The sequence below is a fragment of the Hypanus sabinus genome, chromosome 13 (genome assembly GCF_030144855.1).
Source record: "Hypanus sabinus isolate sHypSab1 chromosome 13, sHypSab1.hap1, whole genome shotgun sequence".
NCBI lineage: Eukaryota > Metazoa > Chordata > Chondrichthyes > Myliobatiformes > Dasyatidae > Hypanus > Hypanus sabinus.
This window is the reverse complement of record NC_082718.1, coordinates 63,418,529-63,428,762: the sequence shown is the minus strand read 5'-3', so window position 1 is coordinate 63,428,762 and position 10,234 is coordinate 63,418,529.

The window sequence follows — 10,234 nt, the reverse complement described above, 5'->3', positions numbered from 1 at the left end:
GTCCAGCGGTCGTGTAGCATACGGATATTGGACCTCCAGAAAGTGTCCACAGATAGGTGATTGATAAGTTTGTGGCCTAAGGTAGAAGGAGATGAGTTATACAGCTCCAGTTACATGCACATGCAGGTCAACTCTTTGAGAGATTATGTGAAAAGTTTTGTTAATAACTCATCAGGGTGATTGATAAGTTTGTAGCCTAAGGTAGAAGGAGATGAGTTCTTTACTTCAAACTTTCTGTATAATCATAGAACACTACAGCACAGTACAGGCCCTTCAGCCCTCCATGTTGTGCTGACCCATATAATCCCTAAAAAAATGTACTAAACCCACAATACCCCATAACCCTCCATTTTTCTTTCATCTATGTGCCTGTCCAAGAGGCTCTTAAATCCCCCTGATGTTTTAGCCTCCACCACCATCCCTGGCAAGTCCTGGCAAGCAAGAGGAAGGCAGTAGTGATAGGGGACTCTATAGTCAGGGGTTCAGAGAGGCGATTCTGTGGACGCAGGAAAGAAACTCAGATGGTAGTTTGCCTCCCAGGTGCCAGGGTCCAGGATGTTTCTGATCACGTCCAAGATATCCTGCGGTGGGAGGGAGAACAGCCAGAGGTCTTGGTACATATTGGTACTAATGACATAGGTAGGAAAAGGGAAGAGGTCCTGAAAGAAGACTACAGGGAGTTAGGAAGGAAGTTGAAAAGCAGGACCTCAAAGCCAGTAATCTTGGGATTACTGCCTGTGCCTCGTGACAGTGAGAATAGGAATAGAATGAGGTGGAGGATAAATGCGTGGCTGAGGATTGGAGCAGGGGGCAGGGATTCAGATTTCTGGATCATTAGGACCTCTTTTGGGGTGGGTGTGACCTGTACAAAAAGGACGGGTTGCACTTGAATCCCAGGGGACCAATATTCTGGCAGGCAGGTTTGATAGAGCTGTTGGAGAGGGTTTAAACTAGTTTGGCAGGGGGGTGGGAATCAGAATGTGAGTGCAGGGATTAAGGTAAAAGGACAAGGGCATGATGCTAAGAGTTCTGAGTTGATGAGAAAGGACAGGCAGGGGACAGAACATAATTGTAGCCAGTTAAAGGGGTTGAAACGTGTCTATTTCAATGCTAGGAGTATTAGTAACAAGGAGGATGAATTTAGTGCATGGATTAGTACGTGGAACTACGATGTTGTGGCCGTTACTGAAACTTGGTTGGAGGAAGGGCAGGATTGGATGATGCAGATCCCGGGGTTCAGGTATTTTAAAAGGAATGGGATGGGAAGTAGAAAAAGGGGGGGAATGGCATTACTGGTCAGGGATAGTATCACGGCTATAGAAAGGGAGGATGCTGCAGAGGGAGTGTCCACAGAGTCAGCCTGGGTGGAAGTCAGGAATAGGAAGGGATCAATCACTGTGCTGGGAGTAGTCTTTAGGCTCCCAAATAGCCCTCGGGACACCAAGGAGCAGATAAGCAGGCAGATTTTAGAATGGAGCAGGAAATACAGGGTAGTAGTTATGGGTGATTTCAACTTCCCTCATATTGACTGGCACCTCCTGAGTGCAAGGGGGATAGATAGATGGGGCTGAATTTGTCAGGTGTGTTCAAGAAGGATTCCTGACATAGTATGTGGACCGGCCAATGAGAGGAGAGGCTATACTGGATCTAGTTCTGGGTAATGAACCTGGTCAGGTGACAGACCTCTTGGTGGGGGAGCATTTTGGTGAGAGTGACCACAACTCCCTTAGCTTCAGCATAGCTATGGAAAGGGATAAAATTAGACGAAATGGTAAAGTGCTTAACTGGGGAAGGGGTAATTTTGAAGGGATGAGGCAGGAACTAGCGAGAGTAAATTGGAAACAGATGTTCAAAGGGGAAAGCACAGAAGTAATGTGGGAGAAGTTTAGGGACCACTTGAGCTGGGATCAGGATAGGTTTGTCCCACTGAGACAAAGAAAAAATGGCAGGAAAACAGAACCGGGGCTGACGAAACACATGAGGCAACTCATCAAGAGGAAAAGGAAGCATATGTTAGAATAAGAAGCAGGAAAGGCTCAACAGAAATCTAGGGTAGCCAGGAAGAAGCTAAAGAAAGGACTTAGGAGAACTTGAAGGGGGCATGAGAAGGCCCTGGCATGGAGAATTAAGGAGAACCCCAAGGCGCTCTATGTGTATGTGAAGAATAGGAGGATGATGAGACCAAAGGTGGGACCGCTAAAGGATAAAGAAGGCAACATGTGCCTGGAGGCGGAGGAGGTTGGGGAGGTCCTAATTGAATACGTTGCTTCAGTATTCAGAAGTGAAAAGGATCCTGATCAGGATGAGGTCGAAGTAGAGCAGGCCTGTGTGCTGGACAATGTGGAGTTTAAGGAAGAAGAAGTGCTGGATCTTCTTAAAAACGTTAAGATTGATAAATTCCCAGGGCCAGATATGATACACCCCAGGTTGTTGTGGGAATTGAGAGAAGAGATCGCAGGAGCATTAGCTATGATCTTTGAATCCTCTTTGGCTGCAGGGGAAGTGCCAGAGGACTGCAGAATGGCAAACGTAGTTCCCCATTAAAAAAAGGTAATAGGGAGAAACCTGGGAACTATAGACCGGTGAGTCTTACGTCAGTGGTATGCAAACTACTGGAAAGGATTCTTAAGGATAGGATCGATGAGCATTTGGAGAAGTACAGTCTCCTCATGGATAGTCAACATGGCTTTGTGAAGGGAAGATCATGCCTCATGAGCCTGATTGTGTTTTTTGAAGAGGTAACAAAAGAAATTGATGAGGACAGGGCAGTGGATGTGATCTACGTCGACTTCAGCAAAACATTTGACAGTGAGGTCTACAAGATTATGAGAGGTATAGGTAGGGTGGATAGTCAGTACCTGTTTCCCGGGGCACCAATAGCAAACACCAGAGGGCATATGTACAAAATTAAGGGAGGGAAGTTTAGGGGAGACATCAGGGGTCAGTTTTTTACACAGAGGGTTGTGAGTGCCTGGAATGACTCTTCCTCATCACTCAAAGAGTTGACCTGCACGTGCATGTAACGAGAGCTGTATAGCTCATCTCCTTCTACCTTAGGCCACAAACTTATCAATCACCCCTGCTGTGGACACTTTCTGGAGGTCCAAGATCCATATGCTCCACAACTGCTGGACTAAGTGTGTAAATGTAGGAGGGGACTATGTTGAAAAATAAATGTGCTAGGTTTTCTAAAATTGACTCCTTCTACCTTAGGCCATGAACTTATCAATCACCCCTCGTATGTACCATCTAAGTAGCTTTAAGTGTTGCGAAGGTGCCAACTTCTGGCAGCTCATTTCAAACTACACAGTACCCTTTGGTGAAGAAACTGCTCCTGATCCCGTTTAAAGGTCTTTCCCTGATCTTAAACTTGTGTCTTCTTGTTTTTAGCACTCCTTCACAGAGAAAAAGACTGCGTGCTTTCACCCTGTCTATGCCCCTCATGATCTTATACACTTTTATCAAGGTCACCCCTCAATCTCCTACATGTCAGGGGATAAAATCCTCATCTACAACAACCATTCCTTGTCACCCAGGCCCAGACAAAATCCTGGTAAATTTCTTCTGCACACTTTCTAGTTAAATAACATTTTTTCTATAGCACAGTGGCCAAAATATACACAATACTCCAAGTGCAGTCTCTGCATATAACTCCCCTGATTGGGTGCTCCAGGTTTCTCCCACAACCCAGTAACTGCTGTAAAAAGTCCTTCGGGGTAAAAGCTGGAAGTGCAGGGAGAATAAAACTTGATAGAGGTATACAAACCTATGAGGGGTATAGATAGGGTAAATAGGAGCGGGCTTCTTCCACTGAGATTGGGTGAATCACAGGTTAAGGGTGAAAGGTGAACTATTTAAGGAAGGAGAACCTCTGCACTCAGAGAGTGCTCAAATGTAGAACGAGCTGCCAGCAGAAATGGTGGGTGTGGGTTTGATTTCAATACTTAAGAGAAGTTTTGGTAAGTGCATGGATAGGAGTGGTATGGACACCCACAGTCCAGGTGTGAGTTGATGGGACGAGGCAGAACAATGGTTTGGCATGTCCTAGATGGGCTGAATGGCCTGTTACTGTACAGCAGTGCTCTATGACTCTATCACTAAAAATGGGTGTTCGATGGTTAGCACAGACTCCAGGGAAGGTTCTGTTTCCCTGCTGTGTGACCTGGTGACTGTTTAAGCCAAAGCTCTAAACAAGTTCATTCTAATCAGAGTTCTGGTATGACATTTAAGCTAAAAGAATTCAGCCATAGTTTGCTACTCAGTCACAATGATAGCCGAGAATTAACCTTGACAGATGAAATCCAGACAATACAGTGTCTGTATACATTGCTACTCTTGTTGTGTCAGCAATGGGTGCTCAGGAACCCTGTGAATTTAATCAGCGGCCAGTCAGCTATGAGGAGAATGTAGCCATAAAGCCAGTCTCAGCTCGAGTCCGTACACAAGGGTCCTGGTTGTCACTGACGCTGAGAAAGAGCTAATTCTGAAACATGGAAATACAATCTGTTAACACTTACACTGTGGCAAAAGATTCAGTTTTATTTATCTCCTGTACATTGAAACGCAGTGAAATACATCACTTGCGTGAACTACCAGCACAATCTAGCTTTTGCTGGGGGCAGCCCGCAAGAGTCACCATACATTCCAGCGCTAACATAGCATGCACGCAACGCTCAGCAGAATGACACATCACAGAAGAACAAAGCAGCAGCAGCGACAACATCAAACAAGACAAGACAACAAGAGAACTAGCCCCTTCCCCACCCTCACACACACAGGCCCCCCAGTCCAATTGGGCCTCCAGCAACCAATCTCTGGCCTGGACTCAGCCTGAGGACTTCAGTCTGGTGCATTGTTTGGGTGTTCCACTGGCCAGCATCTGCATCAGCCTGATGAGGCAGCAGACTTGATCCGTTAGTTCAGGGATGTGAAACACAGATGATGGGCTGGCTTCCCCCAGTCACAGGATCCCGTGGTTACACAGTCTGGGTGCATGTTACTTCAAGGCCCAAACCACTCTCCCCCAAGCAGCTACTGAGCTGATGGGGAGTTCTCCTGTGTCCAAGGATTTGGCTGCTTTAGGAATGTAATGGAGATTATTTACTCCACACACAAAAAACACTGGAGAGTCCGTGAAGGGAAATAAACAAAACAGCTGATGTTTCTGGCTAAGACCCTTCAAAAATCAGGTATCTATTTCCCTACCTGACGCCGACGTGTTCCTCTAGCACTTTGCTGTGTATCTCAAGACTTCTAGCATCTACAAATTTTCTTGTGTCACTGAGATAATATTGTAGAGTTTTGCTCATTAACATCTCTCCACAAGTCCAAACATAGATTTTAGAGATATAATTGCTAAGAAGTAAGTTAATTAAGATGAAGGATATGGTTGAAGGTGATTAGTAATTTTCAGATGACAGACACACTGGCGGTTTGGGAATAGTGAGGAGACTGGCCGAGGGTTACAGGGGTGAAGTAGGCAGAACCTCAGCAAAGGGACTTAACCCTGGTGCCCTGCCTAATAGATATAAGGCAGAGCACTTCAGGAGGAATAATGTCATGGTTCCTTAAGATTCTTATAGCCCAGGGGTTGGAGTGCGGATAAGCTCCCTCTACCTAATGAATGCTCCTATGGTGTTCATCTCAAATAGCCCTGGACAACGTCCAGCTCCTGGCCTTTACATGTGGCTTAGTTCCTAAGCTGGCAGATCCATTTCTACTGACAGGAGAAAGGGCTATGGCAGGATACTGGCATCTTAAAACCAGTCACTTCAGGCAATTGGGCCTCATCAGCCGCGGCTGGCAGCCCATCTAGGAGAAGGAAAACTGACTTCAAACATCTGCTGCCTTGCAGCTATACTCACTCATGGAGGAGGCCTCAGGAGTAAACCTCAGGGAAAAATCCAGGGCTGAAGACCATAAGGCTGACCTATGTTGAGTTCAACGCTGACTGTCAAGATGAGGGAATCTTGACTGTGTGGATTCCAAAATGGCTTGCCCACAGCATGCAGAGGGTTGTAGTAAGTGAAGAATATTCTGCCTGGAGGTTGGTGATGTTCCACAAGAATCGTTCTGGGGGCCCTGCTCTTTGTGATTGTTATAAATGCCTTGGATGAGGAGGTGGAAAGGTGGTTTAGTAAGTGTTAGTGATGTTGTGGATAGTGTAGTTGACATAGGTTACAATGGAATATTGACATTATGCAAATCTGTGCTGAGAAGTGGCAGATGGAGTTCATCCCAGAAAAGAATGACTCACTCTGGAAGGTCAAATACGAAGGCAGAATTCAGGAATAATGGCAGGATTTTTAGCACTGTGGAGGAATAGATGGTTCTAGGGGTCCACATCCATACATCCCTCAAAGTTGCCATGCAAGTTGATAGGGTGGTTAAGAAGGTGTATGGTGTGTGGCCTTCATTCGTCAAAGCACTGAGTTCAAGAGCCACAAGGTAACGTTGCAGCTCTATAAAACCAGGTTAAAACACAGCTAGAATATTGTGTTTAGTTCTGATCACCTCGTCATGGAAGGATGTGGAAGCTTTAGAGAGGGTGCAGAGGATATTTACTAGGCTGCTGCCTGCATTGGAGAGCATGTCTCATGAGGATAGGATGAGTGAGCTCAGACTTTTCTGTTTGGAGAGAAGGATGATGAGAGGTGACTTGCTAGAAGTGTACAAGATGATAAGAGACACATTGAGCAGACAGCCAGAGATGTTTTCCCAGGATGGAAATGGCAAATAGAAAGGGGCATTTTTTTTGACACACAGAGTGGTGCATACACGGAATGCTCTACCAAGAGTGGTGGTGAAGGCAAGTATGTTAGAGATAGGTAAGAAGTTCTTAGATAGAGTGATAGAGTCATAGAAAAGTGCAACACAAAAACAGGCCCTTCAACCCATTTAGTCTAGGCTGAACCATTTAAACTGCCTGCTCCCATCAACCTGCACCTGGACCATACCCCTCCATACCACTCCCATCCATGTACCTATCCAAACTTCTCTTAAATGTTGAAGTAGAGTTTGCATACACTACTTAGTCCGACAGCTCATTCCACACTCTCACAAACCTCTGAGAAGAAGTTTCCCCTCATGTTTCCTTTAAACATTTCACTTTTCACCCTTAACCCATGAACTCTAGTTGTAGACCCACCCAACCTCGGTGGAAAATGCCTGCTTGCATTTACCCTATCTATACCCCTCAAAATTTTGTATATCTCTATCAAATCTCCCTTCAATCATACATTCCAAGGAATAAAGTCCTAACCTATTCAATCTTACCTTATAACTCGGGTCCTCCAGTCCCAGCAACATCCTTGTAAATTTTCTCAGTACTCTTTCAACCTTATTTACATCCTTCCTATAGGTAGGTGACCAAAACTGCACACAGGACTACAAATTACAAATTACCAGCCTCTCATACAATTTCAATATAACATCCCATTTCCTGCACTCAATTCTTTGCTTTATGAAGGCCAATGTGCCAATGAATTATGGACCTATATTCCCAGATCACTTTGTTCTACCTCGTTCCTCAGTGCCCTACCGTTCACCGTGTAAGACCTACCCTGGTTGGTCATTCCAAAGTGCAAAACCTCACACTTGTCTGCATCAAGTTCCATTCGCCATTTTTCAAACCTTTATGAACAAGTAGTGGGAGAGTCTAGGGACAGAGGTCACAACCTCAAAATACAAAGGATGTCCCTTTAGAACAGAGATGAGGAGGAACTTCTTTAGCCAGAGGGTGGTCAATCTGTGTAATTCATTGCCACAGTCAGCTGTGGAGGCAAGTCACTGGGTATATTTAAAGTTGAGGTTGACAGGTTCTGGATTAGTAAAGGCGTCAAAGGTTATGGAGGAAGGCCAAGAATTGGGTTGAGTGGGAAAATACGTCAGCCATGATCAAATGGTAGAACAGACTCAACAGGCCAAATTGCCTAATTCTGCTCATGTATTAGTCACCAGCAAGAGAGCAATGCTGCCATCTGGTGCCCGAATGCATAACACCCCTTCCTCAGAGAGACCTGCACCGCTCAATGGGAAGGGGCAGTAGAAGGACCTGTGTCCTTTACCCTTCCCCAGGACCGGACACAAGGTCTCTCCCAGTCAGGCAAATTGACCACAGTGTAAGCTGCAGAGCTTTGCCTGTTTCAGGATGAGGTACTGGAACAAATTATTCTAAAGTGGCCCAAACACCAGTTTTGATTGTCCTTGGCCTGGGTTAAGTTTTGCCTCTGATGGAGTGTGTGCTTGCTTAGCAGCAGGTTTTAAGATATGAAGCCACCTACCTCTTCTTGACTTTATATATGGTGAGTACAAGCCTCCAGACTGGGGGGGGATGTGAAACATCCACTTTCCTTCACCCTAGGGAGAGGAAGGAAGAGAATAAACAAAGGGTGAAAAAAGCTGAATGATACTCCCTACAGAGGAGCATTCACACTATAATAGGTGAGCCAATATGCCTTCATCTGTACATAGAGCATACATCAAAGGATCAGGCCCCTTGGCCTTGTGCTGAACCAATTAAACTAATAATTAAATAATTAACTATGCTGAACCCTTCTGCCTACACAATGTCCATATCCCTCCATTCTCTGCACATCCATGTGTCTAAACTCCTCTATCATGTTTGCCTCCACTTTGACCACGGACAGTGCATTCCAGACACCCATCACTGTTTGTGTAAAAATAATGCCCATGCATTATTCCTATGTGCAAAAGTTTATCTCCTATGAACTTTCCTCTGCACATTAAATGCATGCATAAATATATTGGACACTTGGACCCTGGGAAACAGTTACTGGCTGTCTACTCTATGCTGATAATTTAATAAATCCCTATCAGGTCTCCCCTCAGTCTCCACCACTCCAGATTAAAAAAACTCAGGTGGAAGAGACACAGTATAAATGTAGTGAGCAGTTCAAGTTTATTAGGAATGTAGTAAGGAACATCAAGAAACCCTGAAGAACATGGGGTGAACTGGAATCCATTCCTCTGTCTTTGACTTGAGCAATAGACAATTTGTTCATCTGCAACTCACAGTATGTCTTTTTAGTTTATAGGAATTGTACCTGTGTTTTGGAAATACTTTATCCTTTGTGTTTTGTGCTTTTAAGACATGGTTTGTATTTTAGAAAAGGTTTGTAATTTGGAAATGTTTAAGATAGAAATCCCCTGTGAGTTTTAAATGTGCTCTGAAAGTATTGAAAAAGGATCTGGTGCTTTCCTGGTGTATATGAAGAATAAACTCTAGTCAGGCTTCCAGCTGGGTACAGGTATCAATTATAACTGATGTTTCGATGACAAACTCCGCCATCTTCATCATGCCTGGGCACATCTAGTCTGGTGGTACTCATACCCCATAGTCTGTCCCTCCTCATCCAGTCAGGTTTCCACTGTCCCACCTTGTTTACATTCAAATTCCAGTTCAAAGACCTTTGTCTTTGTTAAACATAGAACACAGAATAGTACAGCACAGGACAGGTCCTTCGGCCCACAATGTTGTGCCAACCCTTAAACCCTGCCTCCCATATATCCCCTCCACCTTAAATTTCTCTATATACCTGTCTAGTAGTCTCTTAAATTTCACTAGTGTATCTGCCTCCACCACTGACTCAGGCAGTGCATTCCACGCATCAACCACTCTCTGAGTGAAAAACCTTCCTCTAATATCCCCCTTGAACTTTCCACCCCTTACCTTAATGCCATATCCTCTTGTATTAAGCAGTGGTGCCCTGGGAAATAGGCACTGGCTGTCACTCTATCTATGCCTCTTAATATCTTGTATACCTCTATCATGTCTCCTCTCATCCTCCTTCTCTCCAAAGAGTAAAGCCCTAGCTCCCTTAATCTCTGATCATAATCCATATTCTCTAAACCAGGCAGAATCCTGGTAAATCTCCTCTGTACCCTTTCCAATGCTTCCACATACTTCCTATAGTGAGGCGACCAGAACTGGACACAGTACTCCAAATCTGGCCTAACCAGAGTTTTATAGAGCTGCATCATTACCTCGCGACTCTTAAACTCTATCCCTTGACTTATGAAAGCTAACACCCCATAAGCTTTCTTAACTACCCTACCTACCTGTGAGGCAACTTTCAGGGATCTGTGGACATATACCCCCAGGTCCCTCTGCTCCTCCACACTACCAAGTGTTATGCCAATTACTTTGTACTCTGCCTTGGAACTTGTCCTACCAAAGTATACCACCTCACACTTCTCCGGGTTGAACTCCATC